This window comes from Odocoileus virginianus, chromosome 3 (assembly GCF_023699985.2).
Source record: "Odocoileus virginianus isolate 20LAN1187 ecotype Illinois chromosome 3, Ovbor_1.2, whole genome shotgun sequence".
Classification (NCBI taxonomy): Eukaryota; Metazoa; Chordata; class Mammalia; order Artiodactyla; family Cervidae; genus Odocoileus; species Odocoileus virginianus.
The window spans coordinates 11,764,131-11,783,241 of NC_069676.1; the positions used below are offsets into that span (position 1 = coordinate 11,764,131).

General features: G+C 39.4%; 1 pseudogene; it reads right to left on the reverse strand.

The window, feature by feature from the left end:
• Nucleotides 1-18,160: 18,160 nt before the first annotated feature.
• LOC110134240 (olfactory receptor 7E24-like) lies at nucleotides 18,161-19,111 on the reverse strand (annotated as a pseudogene).

Genomic DNA, 19,111 nt, shown 5'->3' on the forward strand with positions numbered 1-19,111 from the left:
TAGGGTCATCATTACCATCTTTCTAAATTCCATATATATGTGTTAATATACTGTATTGGTGTTTTTCTTTCTGATTTACTTCACTATGTATGATAGGGAATTAAAAAAAAAAATAATGAGTGAAAAACCTAAGGTGCCTCAGTCCTTGCAAAAAAAACTTCTTTTTTTAATCCTTTACTGAAAATATCCACTATTTTTAATACTAAAGTGTTGTAGATTCTATTAGATGAAAAGCTACGTGTCCCTTGGGCTCAAACACTGTTTTTATCTTTTGTCTAGTCCTACAGAACCTCACTGAAAGAAATGAAATCACAGTCAGGAAAGCACCCAGTATTTGTAAGCCATACAGATTATGCACTGTTTCTGTGAATCAAGGAAGAGTGTAATCAGTATTTAATGGAGATTGCTGCTATTCTTGTAGACCACTCTGTGCCTTGAAAAGTATGGCCTTCAGGAATCAGAAATGAATGAGACTCAGTTGTCTTCCTCCAGGAACTCAGAAGCTACTTGCATAGGGACAAAAAAAAGCTAACTCAAGATCTAGAGAAAAACCTAACTTACAGATCACAGGATAATTCAGTTGTCTCTGGTGCTTAGCCTCAATAAAAATAAAATACCTAAAATTTAATCTGTCTCTACTATATGCATCCATCACATACTTATTCGGTACACATTATGTAGTTGTATCAATAAATATCAACTAAGTTAACGCTGAGGCTGCCTATGTGAGCGCTTAGTCCCTTCAGTCAAGTCCGACTCTTTGCAACCCCATGGATTGTAGCCTGCCAGGCTCCTCTATCCATGGGATTTTCCAGTCAAGAATACTGGAGTGGATTGCCATGCCCTCTTCCAGGGGATGTTCCTGGTCCAGGGATTGAACTCCTGTCTCCTGCATTGCAGGCAGATTCTTTACCACTAGCGTGACCCGCAAAGTATTTTTGCCAAGATAATAAATACCAGAAAAGATTCAAAATTAAATTGTGGGTTTCTAAGGACCATGCTCTGAAAATGTTCACTGTTTAGCAATGAGGGTTCAAGCAGATATCCAGAAGTCTATTTTGAACTTCACAAGGTACGGCTTTTAACTCTTTCCTAAGAATAGAAGCAATAAAACACTCTGACTTTATGTGTCCCTTAGATTGAGAAGTGAGACATACAAGAATGATGGGGGAAATGGAACAATGGAAACAAAATAAAAGAGCAGAGACAAGAAAGAGATATGCCTTGAATTATCATGATGACACTTTCCGTGATTCCTGCTTTTGCTATCAGCCATAGTTACTATAGCTAATACAAGCAAGGGTAGCCTTCTAGTCTCCACTGTGTGCTATCAGAGATGCATATAGAAGAGCACAGTGAGTGGGGTCTCCACCTGAAATGACAGGAAGAAGTGTTCTGGGATGGGTAGGCAAGAGAGAATACTATCCAGGTGCCCTATGAATGGATCTCACTGGAGGCTTCCTTCCCAGTTGTGTCTGGCTCTTGGCGGCCCCATGGACTGTAGCCCACCAGGCTCCCCTGTCCATGGGATTTCACTATCTGCATTCAATCCTGACTTCACCTTCATTCTACCCCAGGACATGACAAAAATTTCATTAAACTTATGGTTACTGGAAGATAAGCAGTCAGTGATAAGTTGAAAGATTGGGATTAACATATACACACTACTATATATAAGATAAATAACTAATAAGGATGCAATGCAGGAGACCTAAGTTCAATCCCTGGATTGGGAAGATTCCCTGGAGAAGGGGAAGTCTACCCACTCCAGTATTCTGGCCTGGTGAATTCCATGGACTGTATAGACCATGTGGTCACAAAGAGTAGGACATTACAGAACAACTTTCACACACACATACACACACACACACACACATATATCTGATTTTTCACTTTGCTATACATCTGAAACTAACACAACATTGTAAATCAACTATACTCCAATAATCTTAGCTCAGCATCAGGGATTTGGAATCCTGAGTCAAAGATTTGTAATATTTTTGTATTATCATCATTTTCATCATTATCATCATCTCCTTCCTTGTCCTAAAGCACTAAAAAGTGCTTAAGGGAACATTTATAGGGACTCATTATTACTGCTATCATGGGCTTCCTTGGTCGTTCAGATGGTAAAGAATCTGTGGGAGACCTGGGTTGGGAAGAGCCCCTGGAGAATAGAATGGCAACCCGCTCCAGATTCTTGCTTGGAGAATCCCATGGACAGAGGAGCCTGGTGGACTACAGTCCAAAGAGGAGTTGGACACAACTGAGTGACTAGCACTTTCATTTCACCTTTCACTACTGCTATCATAGGGAAGATATCTGATGGTAGATCCAGTGTTCTGCAAAAAACAGAAATTTGAATGAGAGGCTTTGGACACCCATCAGAATCAAGAACATAAATTACATAGGGCTCTGAGCTGAAACTTTGTATATTAGTGTCCTACTATTTTTAGTAGCTCTGCTAAAAAGCAGAGACATTTTTTGCCAACAAAGTCCTGTCTAGTCAAAGCTATGGTTTTTCCATAGTCATGTATGGATGTGAGAGTTGGACTATAAAGAAAGCTGAGCACTGAAGAATTGATGCTTTTGAACTGTGGTGTTGGAGAAGACTCTTGAGAGTCCCTTGAACTGCAAGGAGATCCAACCAGTTCATTCTAAGGGAAATCAGTCCTGAATATTCATTGGAAGGACTGATGCTGAAGCTGAGACTCCAATATTTTGGCCACCTGATGCAAAGAACTGACTCATTTGAAAAGACCCTGATAATGGGAAAGATTGAAGGCAGGAGGGGAAGGGGGTGACTGAGGATGAGATGGTTGGATGACATCACTGACATCGATGGACATAAGTTTGAGTAAGCTCCGGGAGTTGGTGATGGACAGGGAAGCCTGGTGTGCTACAGTTCGTGGGGTCAAAGAGTCAGGCATGGCTGAGTGACTGAACTGAACTGCCCTACTATCCATTTGTCCCAACTATCCTGTGCATTTAATGATTAAAAAAAAAAAAAAAACAAAAAAAACAGTCCCCTTGACAGATCCTCCTCCATTCACCATCTCCATGGTACTCACTGGGATGGTCTGTGTCTCCGCTGGAGTATGACTAAGGAATGAGAATCTGATGTTCCTCTCCTGCCCGGCAAGTGATGAAGGTTCAGGCTCTCTCCTTAGGACTGGTGGGAAGACTTAATTAGTCATGACCTGATGCAGTCATGGATTCTGGGAAGAGAAGACAAAGATGTGAAACCTGTTTGACTTTGATTCCTATCTGAAGGGCTGGAGGGACAGGCTGATTATTTACTCTTGTGTGGTCTTGAGAGTTCAATGCACAGAGCTCATCATTAGCTAAATGGGTCTGTGTTATCCCAGTCTCTGAGGACTTGCTATTACTAGTGAAAGCAGAAAAGGGAAAAGTAAATGTGTTAGAAGAGTCTGGGTCCTTCATCTTTTGAACAGGAAGCATACCTGTACTCCTCACTTCCAACTTTCAACTTGTAGGGATTTTATTTTGTTGCTGTTTTAGTCACTAAGTTGTGTTCAATTCTTTGTGACCCTATGGATGGTAGCCTGATAGGCTTCTCTGTCCGTGGGATTTCCCAGGCAAGAATACTGGAGTGGGTTGCCATTTCCTTCTCCAGGGGATCTTCTTGACCCAGAGATTAAACCCACGTCTCCTGCACTGGCAGGCTGATTCTTTATCACTGAGCCACCAGGGAAGGGATCTTATAAATACAGATAATTTTTTTCAGATAATTTTTTAAATTTAAACAATATATGATTTCAGATCAGTTCAGTTCAGTCACTCAGTCATGTCCGACTCTTTGTGACCCCATGCACTGAAGCAGGCCAGGGTTCCCTGTCCATCACCAACTCCTGAAGCCCACCCAAACTCATGTCCATTGAGTTGGTGATGCCATCCAACCACCTCATCCTCTCTCATCCCCTTCTCCTCCTGCCTTCAATCTTTCCCATTATCAGGGTCTTTTCACATGAGTCAGCTCTTCAAATCAGATGGCCAAAATATTGGAGTCTCAGCTTTAGCATCAGTCCTTCCAATGAATATTCAGGACTGATTTCCTTTAGGATGGACTGGTTGGATCTCGTTGCAGTCCAAGGGACTCTCAAGAGTCTTCTCCAACACCACAGTTCAAAAGCATTAATTCTTCTGCACTCAGTTTGTATTCTAACTCTCACATCCATACATGACTACTGGAAAAACCATAGCTTTGACTAGACGGACCTTTGTTGGCAAAGTAATGTCTCTTCTCTTTAATATGCTATCTAGGTTGGTCACAACTTCTCTTCCAAGAAGCAAGCATCTTTTAATTTCATGGCTGCTGCAGTCACCATCTGCAGTGATTTTGGAGCCAACAAAAATAGTCTATCACTGTTCCATTGTTTCCCCATCCATTTGCCATGAAGTGATGGGACTGGATGTCATGATCTTAGTTTTTTGAATGTTGAGCTTTAAGCCAACTTTTTCACTCTCCTCTTTCACTGTCATCAAGAGGCTCCTTAGTTCTTCTTCACTTTCTGCCATTAGGGTGGTATCATCTGCATATCTAAGGTTATTGATATTTCTCCCAGCAATCTTGATTCCAGCTTGTGCTTCATCCAACCTGGCATTTCTCATGATGTACTCTGTGTACAAGTTAAATAAGCAGGCTGACAGTATACAACCTTGACATACTCCTTTCCCAATTTGGAACCAGTCTGTTGTTCCACGTCCAGTTCTAACTGTTGCTTCTTGACTTGCATACAGATTCCTCAGGAGGCAGGTAAGGTGGTCTGGTATTCCCATCTCTTGAAGAATTTTCCACATTTGTGTGATATAAGACTTACATGTCTGAAAATTCTCTGAATTAATTATGCTGTATAGGAAAGATTATGTCTTCCACACCAAGAATCTTACACAATTTCTGCATTCTCAGTTAAGATGTATGCCTCCAAGGAGAACTACTTATTTTTGTTTTTGTATTCCTGCTTTGGGATTTTGAATTTTATGTTTGGAGATGTACGTTTTTGGTTACTTTGAATGGCAGTCAAATTTTTAATTTTTCTATAAAAGTCATATTTTGTTTTTATTGTTCAGTCGCTAACTCATGTCTGACTCTTTGCAACCCCATGGACTGCAGCACATCAGGCTTCCCTGTCCTTCACTATCTCCATCAGATGGCTTAAATTCAAGTCCATTGAGTAGGTGATTCTATCTAACCATCTCATCCTTTGCTGCCCACTTCTCCTTTGCCTTCAATCTTTCCCAGCATTGGAGTCTTTTCCAATGATGTTGGTACATAAAATAACTATTTTGACATACTTATTAAATTGACTATTCACTTAAATACAACAGTAGTCTTCACAGATGTATGCATTCTGGTTATAGGACTGCAGTCATCTTAAGGCTTGACTAGAAGAGATCTAAGTTCACTTGAGGGGAGGAGGAGCCAAGATGGCGGAGGAATAGGACGGAGAGACCACTTTCTCTCCTACAAATTCATCGAAAGAACATTTGAACGCTGAGCAAATCTCACAAAACAACTTCAGATCGCTAGCAGAGGACATCAGGAGCCCAGAAAAGCAGCCCATTGTCTTCAAAGAGAGGTAGGACAAAATTTAAAAGATAAAAAGGGAGACAAAAGAGCTATGGACAGTGACCTGTCCCGGGAAGGGAGTCTTAATAGAGGAAGTTTCCAATCACCAGGAAACCCTCGCACTGGCGGGACTGGGGGAAGTTTTCGGCAATCTAACTGGGAGGAAATATTAAACAAGGCCCACAGATTACGTGCCTAAAAGCAACTCCCAGCAGAAAAGTACCCCAGACGCCCGCACCCGCCAGCTACAAGCGGGGGCGAAACGGAGAGGAGCGGGCGGCATTGCTTAGGGTAAGGACCGGCCTGAAGACCCTGAGAGCAATCGGAGGGAGCTTCTTTAAACGGTGGGACAAAATTAACCAGCCGGAACACACTGCCTGCGGTTCGTGAGACAAAGGGACTGAGAAAGTCCTTAAAAGAACCGGCCCGTCCCCGCTGGAGGTGGGAGGCAGGGGGAAGGGGATAAGGGCAAACTCAGCCCCTGAGAAGCCACCCCCTCCCACACTGCAAACAGGCCCCCGGTTCCTATCTAAAGACTTCCTGAGACCCGACTGGCGGCGCGCACTGGGGCCGCGGAGGGGAAAAGTGCGGCGTACCGGAGAGATTGCGCCCAAGCCTCTGGCTGCCTGAGCCGCTCGCCATGGAGGGAAAAGGCGCGCCACATCCGTGGAGAGTGCGCCCAAGCCTCTGGCTGCCTGGGCCGCTCAGGCCAGGAAAGGCACAAAACGCAGGCGCAACCGAATCCGCGCTTCTGTGGAGTACCGAAAACCGGAACCGCACTCAACGCAGGGCCCGCTCCTTATAGAGCAGCCGGGAGCCTGAGCAGTGTAGACGGCGAAAGCACAGACACCCGTGAGCGGGGCAAACCCAGTGTGGCCGGCGAGTGCTAGCCACACGGAGCGGTATCTGTCTGCAGCGCCCCGCCCTCCCCGTAGTAGGACTAAACTGAACTAGCGAACCTAAATAAGAGATCACCTCCGCCCGCCTGTGTCAGGGTGGAAATTTAGACACCGAAGAGAAGCCAAAACAAACAAAGGGAACCGCTTCAGAAAGGACTGGTACAACAGACTAAAATCCCTGAAGGTAACACCGATTACACCTGAAGGGGCCTATAGATATCTAGAAGTGTAAGCTGGAAAGAGGAGCTATCTGAAATTGAACTGAACCTACACTGACCTCAACAACTCCAGAGGAATTCCTAGATATATATGTTTTTTTTTTGTTTTTGTTTTTTTTTTTTTTTTTTTAATTTACAAGAAAAAAAAATTTTTTTTCTTTCCTTTTTTTTTTAGTTTTTATTTTTTCGCTTTTATTATCTTTTAAAATTCCCTATTACTCCCCTATTACTCCTTAACTTTCATTTTCATATAGTTATACGATTTTTTTAATTAGGAAAAAAAAATTTTTTTTTCCTTTTTCTTTATTTTTTATTTTTTTTTATTTTTTTTTCTCTTTTATTTTCTTTTAAAATTCCCTATTACTCCCCCATTACTCCTCAACTTACACGTTCATATATTTTTACGATTTTTTTTTAATCAGGAAAAAAAAATTTTTTTTTCTTTCCTTTTTTATATTTTCTATTTTTTCTCTTTTATTTTCTTTTAAAATTCCCTATTACTCCCCCATTACTCCTCAACTTTCATTTTCATATATTTTACGATTTTTTTAATTAGAAAAAAAAAAATTTTTTTCTTTCCTTTTTTATATTTTCTATTTTTTCTCTTTTATTTTCTTTTAAAATTCCCTATTACTCCCCCATTACTCCTCAACTTTCATTTTCATATATTTTACGATTTTTTTAATTAGGAAAAAAAAATTTTTTTTTCTCTTTTTCTTGTTTTTGTCTTCTATTTCCTTTTAAAGTCCTCTAATACTCCTCTATTATTCCTTCATTTTCATTTTCATTTCACTATAACCTTGCCAAAAAAAAAAAAGAAACCCTATTTTTAAACCAAATTTCATATACTTTTCTAATTTTGGGGGGTGTTTTTGTTTTTGTTTTTAAATATTGTATTTCAAAGAGTCTAACCTCTACACTAGATTTTTAATCTTTGTTTTTCAGTATGTGATATAAATTTTGGACATTTAAGAAACCAATATTCAGTTCCCATTTCTATTTAGGAGTGTGGTGATTACTCTCACACTTTTGACTCTCTGATTTCTACCTCAGAACACCTCTATTTCCTCCTTTCCCCTTCTCTCCCCAGTCCAATTCTGTGAATCTTTGTGGGTGTCTGGGCTACAGAGAACACTTTGGGAACAGATAACTGTGTAGATCTGTCTCTCTCCTCTTGAGTCCCCTTTTTCTCCTCCTGCTCACCTCTATCTCCTTCCTCCCTCTCCTATTCTTCATGTAACTATGTGAATCTCTCTGGTTGTCTCTCACAGTGGGGAATCTTTTCACCATTAACCTAGAAGTTTTATTATCAGTGCTGTATAGTTGGAGAAGTCTTGAGACAATTGGAAGAATAAAACTGAAATCCAGAGGCAGGAGACTTAAGCCCAAAACCTGAGAAAACCAGAAAACTCCTGACTACATGGAACATTAAGGAATAAGAGACCATCCAAAAGCCTCCATACCTACACTAAAACCAACCACCCCCCAAGAGCCAATAAGCTCTAGTACAAGACGTACCACACAAATTCTTTAGCAATGCAGGAACATAGACCTGAGTGTCAACATACAGGCTGTCCAAAGTCACACCTAACACAAAGACCCATCGCAAAACTCATTACTGGACACTCCACTGCACTCCAGAGAGAAGAAATCCAATTCCACGCACCAGAACGCTGACACAAGCCTCCCTAACCAGGAAAACTTGACAAACCAATTGTCCAACCCCACCCACTGGGTGAAACCTCCACAATAAAAAGGAACCACAGACCACAAGAATATAGAAAGCCCACTCCAGACACAGCAATCTAAACAAGATGAAAAGGCAGAGAAATACCCAACCGCTAAAGGAACATGAAAAAAGCCCACCAAGCCAAACAAAAGAGGAGGAAATAGGGAATCTACCTGAAAAAGAATTTAGAATAATGATAATAAAAATGATCCAAAATCTTGAAAACAAAATGGAATTACAAATAAATAGCCTGGAGACAAAGATTGAGAAGATGCAAGAAAGGTTTAACAAGGACCTAGAAGAAATAAAAAAAAGTCAATTACAAATTAATAATGAAATAAATGAGATCAAAAACACTCTGGAGGGAACCATGAGTAGAATAACAGAGACAGAAGATAGGATAAGTGAGTTAGAAGATAAAATGGTGGAAATAAATGAAGCAGAGAGGAAAAAAGAAAAAAGAATCAAAAGAAATGAGGAAAACCTCAGGGACCTCTGGGACAATGTGAAACGCCCCAACATTCGAATCATAGGAGTCCCAGAAGAAGAAGACAAAAAGAAAGGCCATGAGAAGATACTCGAGGAGATAATAGCTGAAAACTTCCCTAAAATGGGGAAGGAAATAGCCAACCAAGTCCAAGAAACCCAGAGAGTCCCAAACAGGATAAACCCAAGGCGAAACACCCCAAGACACATATTAATCAAATTAACAAAGATCAAGCACAAAGAACAAATATTAAAAGCAGCAAGGGAGAAACAACAAATAACACACAAAGGGATTCCCATAAGGATAACAGCTGATCTATCAATAGAAACCCTTCAGGCCAGAAGGGAATGGCAGGACATACTTAAAGTAATGAAAGAGAATAACCTACAACCTAGATTACTCTACCCAGCAAGGATCTCATTCAGATATGAAGGAGAACTCAAAAGCTTTACAGACAAGCAAAAGCTGAGAGAATTCAGCACCACCAAACCAGCTCTTCAACAAATACTAAAGGATCTTCTCTAGACAGGAAACACAGAAAGGTGGTGTAAACGTGAACCCCAAACAACAAAAAAAAAAATGGCAACGGGACCATACCTATCAATAATTACCTTAAATGTAAATGGGTTGAACGCCCCAACCAAAAGACAAAGGCTGGCTGAATGGATACAAAAGCAAGACCCCTATATATGCTGTCTACAAGAGACCCACCTCAAAGCAAGGGACACATACAGACTAAAAGTGAAGGGCTGGAAAAAAAATATTCCACGCAAACGGAGACCAAAAGAAAGCAGGAGTCGCAATACTCATATCAGATAAAATAGACTTTCAAATAAAGGCTGTGAAAAGAGACAAAGATGGACACTACATAATGATCAAAGGATCAATCCAAGAAGAAGATATAACAATTATAAATATATATGCACCCAACACAGGAGCACCGCAATATGTAAGGCAAACGCTAACGAGTATGAAAGAGGAAATTAATAGCAACACAATAATAGTAGGAGACTTTAATACCCCACTCACAACTATGGATAGATCAACTAAACAGAAAATGAACAAGGAAACACAAACTTTAAAGGACACAATGGACCAGCTAGACCTTATTGACATCTATAGGACATTTCACCCCAAAACAATCAACTTCACCTTTTTCTCAAGTGCACACGGAACCTTCTCCAGAATAGATCATATCCTGGGCCATAAATCTAGTCTTGGTAAATTCAAAAAAATTGAAATCATTCCAGTCATCTTTTCTGACCACAGTGCAGTAAGATTAGATCTCAATTACAGGAAAAAAATTATTAAAAATTCAAACATATGGAGGCTAAACAACACGCTTCTGAATAACCAACAAATCATAGAAGAAATCAAAAAAGAAATCAAAACATGCATAGAAATGAATGAAAATGAAAACACAACAACCCAAAACCTATGGGACACTGTAAAAGCAGTGCTAAGGGGAAGATTCATAGCATTACAGGCCTACCTCAAGAAACAAGAAAAAAGTCAAATAAATAACCTAACTCTACACCTAAAGCAACTAGAGAAGGAAGAAATGAAGAACCCCAGGGTTAGTAGAAGGAAAGAAATCTTAAAAATTAGGGCAGAAATAAATGCAAAAGAAACTAAAGAGACCATAGCAAAAATCAACAAAGCTAAAAGCTGGTTTTTTGAAAAAATAAACAAAATTGACAAACCATTAGCAAGACTCATTAAGAAACAAAGGGAGAAGAACCAAATTAACAAAATTAGAAACGAAAATGGAGAGATCACAACAGACAACACTGAAATACAAAGGATCATAAGAGACTACTACCAGCAGCTCTATGCCAATAAAATGGACAACTTGGAAGAAATGGACAAGTTCTTAGAGAAGTATAACTTTCCAAAACTGAATCAGGAAGAATTAGAAGATCTTAACAAACCCATCACAAGCAAGGAAATAGAAACTGTAATCAGAAATCTTCCAGCAAACAAAAGCCCAGGACCAGATGGCTTCACAGCTGAATTCTACCAAAAATTCAGGGAAGAGCTAACACCTATCTTACTCAAACTCTTCCGGAAAATTGCAGAAGAAGGTAAACTTCCAAACTCATTCTATGAGGCCACCATCACCCTAATTCCAAAACCAGACAAAGATGCCACCAAAAAAGAGAACTACAGGCCAATATCACTGATGAACATAGATGCAAAAATCCTTAACAAAATTCTAGCAAACAGAATCCAACAACATATTAAAAAAATCATACACCATGGCCAAGTGGGCTTTATCCCAGGAATGCAAGGATTCTTTAATATCCACAAATCAATCAATGTAATACACCACATTAACAAATTGAAAGATAAAAACCATATGATTATCTCAATAGATGCAGAAAAAGCCTTTGACAAAATTCAACATCCATTTATGATTAAAACTCTCCAGAAAGCAGGAATAGAAGGAACGTACCTCAACATAATAAAAGCTATATACGACAAACCCACAGCAAGCATCACCCTCAATGGTGAGAAATTGAAACCATTTCCCCTGAAATCAGGAACAAGACAAGGGTGCCCACTCTCACCACTACTATTCAACATAGTTTTGGAAGTGCTGGCCACAGCAATCAGGGCAGAAGAAGTAAAAGGAATCCAGATAGGAAAAGAAGAAGTGAAACTCTCGCTGTTTGCAGATGACATGATCCTCTACATAGAAAACCCTAAAGACTCCACCAGAAAATTACTAGAGCTAATCAATGAATACAGTAAAGTTGCAGGATATAAAATTAACACACAGAAATCTCTTGCATTCCTATACACTAACAATGAGAAAACAGAAAGAGAAATTAAGGAAACGATACCATTCACCATTGCAACAAAAAGAATAAAATACTTAGGAGTATATCTACCTAAAGAAACAAAAGACCTATACATAGAAAACTATAAAACACTGATGAAAGAAATCAAAGAGGACACAAGCAGATGGAGAAATATACCGTGTTCATGGATTGGAAGAATCAATATTGTCAAAATGGCTATTCTACCCAAAGCAATCTATAGATTCAATGCAATCCCTATCAAACTACCAACGGTATTTTTCACAGAACTAGAACAAATAATTTCACAGTTTGTATGGAAATACAAAAAACCTCGAATAGCCAAAGTAACCTTGAGAAAGAAGAATGGAACTGGAGGAATCAACCTGCCTGACTTCGGACTATACTACAAAGCCACAGTCATCAAGACAGTATGGTACTGGCACAAAGACAGAAATATAGATCAATGGAACAGAATAGAAAGCCCAGAGATAAATCCACGTACCTTTGGTCACCTTATCTTCGACAAAGGAGGCAAGGATATACAATGGAAAAAAGACAACCTCTTTAACAAGTGGTGCTGGGGAAACTGGTCAACCACCTGTAAAAGAATGAAACTAGAACACTTTCTAACACCATACACAAAAATAAACTCAAAATGGATTAAAGATCTAAATGTAAGACCAGAAACTATAAAACTCCTAGAGGAGAACATAGGCAAAACACTCTCCGACATAAATCACAGCAGGATCCTCTGTGACCCACACCCCAGAATTTTAGAAACAAAAGCAAAAATAAACAAATGGGACCTAATGAAACTTAAAAGCTTTTGCACAACAAAGGATACTATAAGTAAGGTGAAAAGACAGCCCTCAGATTGGGAGAAAATAATAGCAAATGAAGCAACAGACAAAGGATTAATCTCAAACATATACAAGCAACTCCTCCAGCTCAACTCCAGAAAAATAAATGACCCAATCAAAAAATGGGCCAAAGAACTAAACAGACATTTCTCCAAGGAAGACATACGGATGGCAAAAAAACACATGAAAAGATGCTCAACATCACTCATTATCAGAGAAATGCAAATCAAAACCACAATGAGGTACCATTATACACCAGTCAGGATGGCTGCTATCCAAAAGTCTACAAGCAATAAATGCTGGAGAGGGTGTGGAGAAAAGGGAACCCTCTTACACTGTTGGTGGGAATGCAAATTAGTACAGCCACTATGGAAAACAGTGTGGAGATTCCTTAAAAAGCTGGAAATAGATCTGCCATATGACCCAGCAATACCACTTCTAGGCATACACACTGAGGAAACCAGAACCGAAAGAGACATGTGCATCCCAATGTTCATCGCAGCACTGTTTATAATAGCCAGGACATGGAAGCAACCTAGATGCCCATCAGCAGACAAATGGATGAGGAAGCTGTGGTACATATACACCATGGACTATTACTCAGCCATCAAAAAGAAGTCATTTGAATCAGTTCTAATGAGATGGGTGAAACTGGAACCCATTATACAGAGCGAAGTAAGCCAGAAAGATAAAGACCATTACAGTATACTAACACATATATATGGAATTTAGAAAGATGGTAACGATAACCTTATATGCAAAAAAAGAAAAAAGAGACTCAGATGTATAGAACAGACTTGTGGACTCTGTGGGAGAAGGCGAGGGCGGGATGTTTCAAGAGAACAGCATCGAAACATGTATATCTAGGGTGAAACAGATCACCAGCCCACGTTGGATGCATGAGACAAGTGCTCAGGCCTGGTGCACTGGGAAGACCCAGAGGGATGGGGTGGAGAGGGGGGTGGGAGGGGGGACCGGGATGGGGAATACATGTAAATCCATGGCTAATTCATTTCAATGTATGACAAAAACCACTGCAATGTTGTAAAGTAATTAGCCTCCAACAAATAAAAATAAATGGAAGAAAAAAAAAAAATAAGTTCACTTGAGTAGCAAGGATTCAGTTCCCCCTGGGCAGTTAACCATAGGCATCATCTCTGGGCTTCTCCATTGGACAGCTGACAAAATGGCAGCCATCTTCCATCAGAGTGAGTTAGTAACAGAGTAGAAGAAGGCTGGTAGGTTGAAAACTTGAGGCGCTTTACACATCAGTGAAACTTCACTCCTTTTTAGATGGAACTCAAGCCCAGAGAAAACTCAGATTAGGACTTGCATTCATGGTATGGAACTCGAACCCACCCACACCTCAGGTTGGGACTTGAGCTGTTGATCCCTGACTTAGGAGGGGGCTCAAACCACTGTCTTTTAATTAAAACCACTCACCTGCTATCAGGACTGAAGCTTAGGTTCTTTTGTATCTTCTCAGAATGCTTGAGGCAATGATACAAGCAAAGACTGAGTTTATTATTATAGAATGCTTGTGAGAGCTGGTCATTGACAGGCAAGGGAGCACAGCCCTGAGAACAAAGAGCGCTACATTTTTATAATCAAAGAAAATGTGGGGAGGGGAGAAGATCTCCTTCTTTCTCATTTTTAGGTAGCCATTAAGGCTTGCATCATTGGTTCCTCCTTTGTCCCTAAATAGTCTAACCAAGACTGTCATGAAAGTGTTAGACGCTCAGTCCTGTCCTATTCTTTATGACCCATGGACTGTAACCCTCCAGGCTCCTCTGGCCATGGGATTCTCTAGGCAAGAATACTGGAGTGGGTTGCCATTCTCTTCTCCAGGGGATCTTCCCAACTGAGGGATTGAACCCAGGTCTCCCACATTGCAGGCAGATTCTGAGCCACCAGGGAAGCAAGTACTATTTAAGTCATACGTATATTAGCAAAAAGGTGGCAACATACACTAGAATGTGGTAATTCACCTCAGGTTTCTGTATAATGTCCCCTTTCACCTAGTTTTGTTGTAGCCAGGCATTCCGGGAAACAAACTCACTCAGAAGGACAATGCAGATAGTTGGGTGCAATTTATTACACCAGTGGGCCAAAGGCAGAGTCTCCTCTTAGCCAAGGGCCCCGGCCAGTTTTTGTGAAAACCTTATATACCCTAAGTGTACATGCCCAAACCCACTTCCTCAAATTCCCTGAAACTAGTCTGAACAAAGGAAAAGAAAGATACAATCAAAGTTAACCCGTGATTCATATGCCTTAAGCCTAGGTAGCTAACAGTGGACAATTATCAATAGGCCTGTGGTCATACCCCAACAAGCATAATAGAAAGTATGATTCTATTCAGTTACACAGATAATTAGGGTATTCTTTTAGCTGAGGAAGAGTCTAGGCATGAGCCCTGGGGCTCTTCCTTCTGGGAGCCTAGTTTTCCAGTTGTTATGTCGTTTCCATAGATACTGGGCATATAGCTCAAAGTCCACAGTCCAGCACAAGATGGAGTCCTGCTTTCAAGAGGGAGCCTGTTCTGTCTGCTTTCTCCTTCAGTTTCTTTCCTCTTTCACCTATATTCCTGTCTTGGCTACATGCAGAAATGCTACTCTTCAAGGACCATTAAATTCCTGACTTCATGTAACAAGATTGACACTCCGCACCTACTGTCTTGTGTTTTAACTATCAGAGTTTGTGGCTTGAGTGTGCCTGGTGCACAAATGCACCTGGTCTTCCTTCAAGGAAGTGTAGACTGTTACTAGGTTACAGGATTCTTTTCTTGAGTGGTCATTAGCTTACAATATTCTCCCAACTCCTTAAAATTCCCTTTCTGTCTTAAAATCCCTAGTGGGATTTCTAAACTAATTATCCTACTCTATCCCTCTCATTAATGTTGGAATTATATCCCAATATTTTTCAATATTTTATTCATTGGATGCAGGTCACAAGGTACAGCCAGACAAATTGCTCAAGTTCTAATTTGCAAAAATAAAAAAAAAGATCTCTCAGAACCCTCTTTGAGTATCAAAGTTCACTGTCAGTGAAGTTGGTAGGTGATTTAGGTTAGTGGTAAAAAGCAGAGTAAGTCAAACTAGTTAATGGACAGCTCTTCAGAAAGCCCAGATTGCTAGCTCAGAAATTGTGTAGCAGCTTTAAAGGAATGATTGATATGTACATAGTATTTTGGTTATGTACAAGAAAGGAGCCCAATGAAAACTGATCATGACAGAAGAGCAAGAAGCATGGATATAAAGTGAAATCCTAGCGAGGTTTTTTCCCCTAATTGCTGAAAACATGATACTTTGTTATCTTTGCATAATACAAATTAAAATAAGCATTGATCAGTCCAATACATAAGGGTATTTTGATGCAATGCTATTTTAAAACCTAAAGAAAATAAATGGAAAGTAAAATATCATTATTACATAAATAATGCATGTCATATTAAATATGATGGCTGCTATATGGGAATTTCTGGTTCAATAAAACCTTCCCAGATTTAATAATAATTTGAGCTGTTAAAATGCTTTTATTTTATTTTTTCAGGGGGTAGAAAACCTAGTTTCATGTGACTTATTTTCTGATATCAATTAGATGATTTATAATATAGTGATCTGCACTTTTACTGTATGTTATTATTTGTTAGGCATGTTAGAGAAGGATAATACATATATACCTATCCATATTATTATGTATATTACTATATACCCATATATATTTAGAAAAATGCACATATGTGTATCTATCCATCTATATACCCCATATGCACTTTTATGTTTCTTCTAGAAATGTAAAGCATTAATAAATGTATTACCTTAAAAAATAAAGATAAAGTTGAATTTATTCATAATGACTTGGATGACTTAAGGATCTGCAGATACATTTAGGGCCACACAGAAACTGGAAATAAGATGCCATCACATTAAACTCAGTTGTACACACTAGATCAAGGTATATCATTAAAATCAACTTTTTACCCCTGAGCACACTTTGCAATCTTCCAGTTGTAGAACTTCACAACATACCTTAATTCTCCATGTTATGATTTATCATTCAGAGTTAAAAAAAGGAGAGAAACCATGCTAATTGTTTTAATGGAGTTAAAAAAAGGAGAGAAACCATGCTTATTGTTTTAATGAAGATAATTTAATGAAAGTGACTGATTATTGAAAGATTAAAGACATAAAAGAAAAAATATAGTAACATAAAGACACCTCCTCATATAACAAGAGAAAAAAATTCTAACTATGTGTGGGGATGAATAATAATTAGATTCAATGTTGTGATCATTCACAATATCAGAAATGTTGAAACATTATGTCATATAGTTGAAACTAATATGTTATATGTCAATTATATCTCAATAATTAAGATTGTTAAGCTTTTTACTTATTGTTAAAAGGGAATGGCAATTTCCAAGCTTCTTACAATCTGGGTTCAACAGTCTGCTAATGTTTCAATTTATCCTTTTACTCCAGTAAAATATTAGTGTACATGACCAGATATCATCTTCATCAGGGTTCTTCAGAAACCTATTCCCAGTAGCAAGAATGGAATATATTGTTTTCTGTATCAGATTCTAATTAGTTTTATAAAGCAGCAGTTCCCTTTTCTATTGAAATATTTATACAATATTGGGTTGATCTGTACTTTGAGTGACTGCTGGAATTTTTTAATAAAGACATTTTTATTCTAGTATGGAAATTTTAAGCCATCATAAGAGGTCTTTAAATACAAAAGGAATATAGGTTTAGCTTATGTAGTATTGTGTAATATAGGCTTCCCCACTGGCTCAGTGGTAAAGAATCTGTCTGCCAATTCAGGAGACACAGACAGATTCAATCCCTGGGTCAGGGAAATCCCATGGACAGAGGAACCTGGCTGACTACAGTCCATGAGGTTGCAAAGACTTGACTTAGTGATTAAGCAACAACCTGCCTGCAGGTTCCTCTGTCCATGCGATTTTCCAGGCAAGAATATTGGAGTGCGGTTGCCATTTTCTTCTCTAAATCATTAAGTGGTAAATTGTCATAGATGTTTTTGCCCCAAAGGATAGGATTTAGATTCTCTGAACAAGTAGGAAAAATTATTGCAAAGTATAGAATCTTTGAATAACAAGAAAGAACTATGATTATTTTACATTGATAGAAATAAGACAGCTTATGACTAAGACCTGGGTAATTGGATAAGGAAAGTGAGAAGGGTATACTGATATTTTTTTCTTTTAATTTACCTATTTATGTTAATTGGAGGCTAATTACTTTACAATATTGTGGTGGTTTTTGCCATACACCGACATGAACCAGCCAAGGGTATTTGACAGTGGGACACATAGACTGATATTCTGTACATAATTCTGAAGTAACTATGATTTAAGTGGTAAACCAAAAATAACCTCCCAATGTTGTTAAAGTTATACTAAAAGGAACAATTGTATAAGCAAATGGTAAAGAGTCATATGGGTACCTATACTCCATGTGACTGTAGATTCAGAATTTCTTGTTGTGCATATTGAATTTGACTGCATTTTCTTGTCCTCTGAACTGAAAAGGATAAGATATATATTGAGATTAGGCTTTTCTGCTGATAATCTTCCACAAGGCCCTCTTGATGTCCTTGTTCCTCAGGCTGTAGATGAAGGGGTTAAACATTGGGGTGACTATGGTGTACATCACTGAGGCTACTGCATCCTTCCTGGGAGATTGTGAGATGGCTGAGCTGAGGTACTCACCAAGGGCTGTTCCATAAAATAACCAAACAACTACTAGGTGAGAGCCACAGGTAGAAAGGATTTTGTACTTTCCATCTGCTGATGGGACTCTCAGAATGGAGGAAACAATTTGAGCATAAGAGTGAAGAATCCCTGAGGCGGGAATACCACCAAAAATCGCACCAGTAAAATAGGTTATTATCTTATCGATGGAAGTATCAGAACAGGCAAGATGGAGAAGCCAAGGAACATCACAAAAGAAACTAGGGATTTCCACACTTGTGCAGAAGGTGAGTTGCAACACCATCAAGGAGTTAATCAGGGAGTCCAAAAAGCTGCTGAAAAGTGACAGCAGAACCAACAAGCCACAGAGGCGGGGTTTCATGATGAGTGGGTAGTGTAGGGGGTGACAGATGGCCACCAATCGGTCATAGGCCATCACAGCCAGGAGTAGATTGTCCAAACACCCCAAAAAGAAAAAAAAGGACACCTGAGTTAGACAGTTTGCATAGGTGATGGACTAGCTGTGTGCCTGGATATTTACCAGCATCTTGGGGACTGTGGTGGTTATGAAACCAATGTCAGCCAAGGACAGGTTGGAGAGGAAGAAGTACATGGGAGTGTGGAGGTGGGAGTCAGAGATGACAGCCAGGATGATGAGCAGGTTCCCGAACATGGCTACCAGGTACATGGACAGGAAGAGCCCAAAGAGAAGGGGCTGCAGGTCTGGATCATATGAGAGTCCAATGAGGAGGAATTCTGAGACCTGTGTAAAATTCTGTGCTTCCATGTAGATGCAGCACCTGTCAAC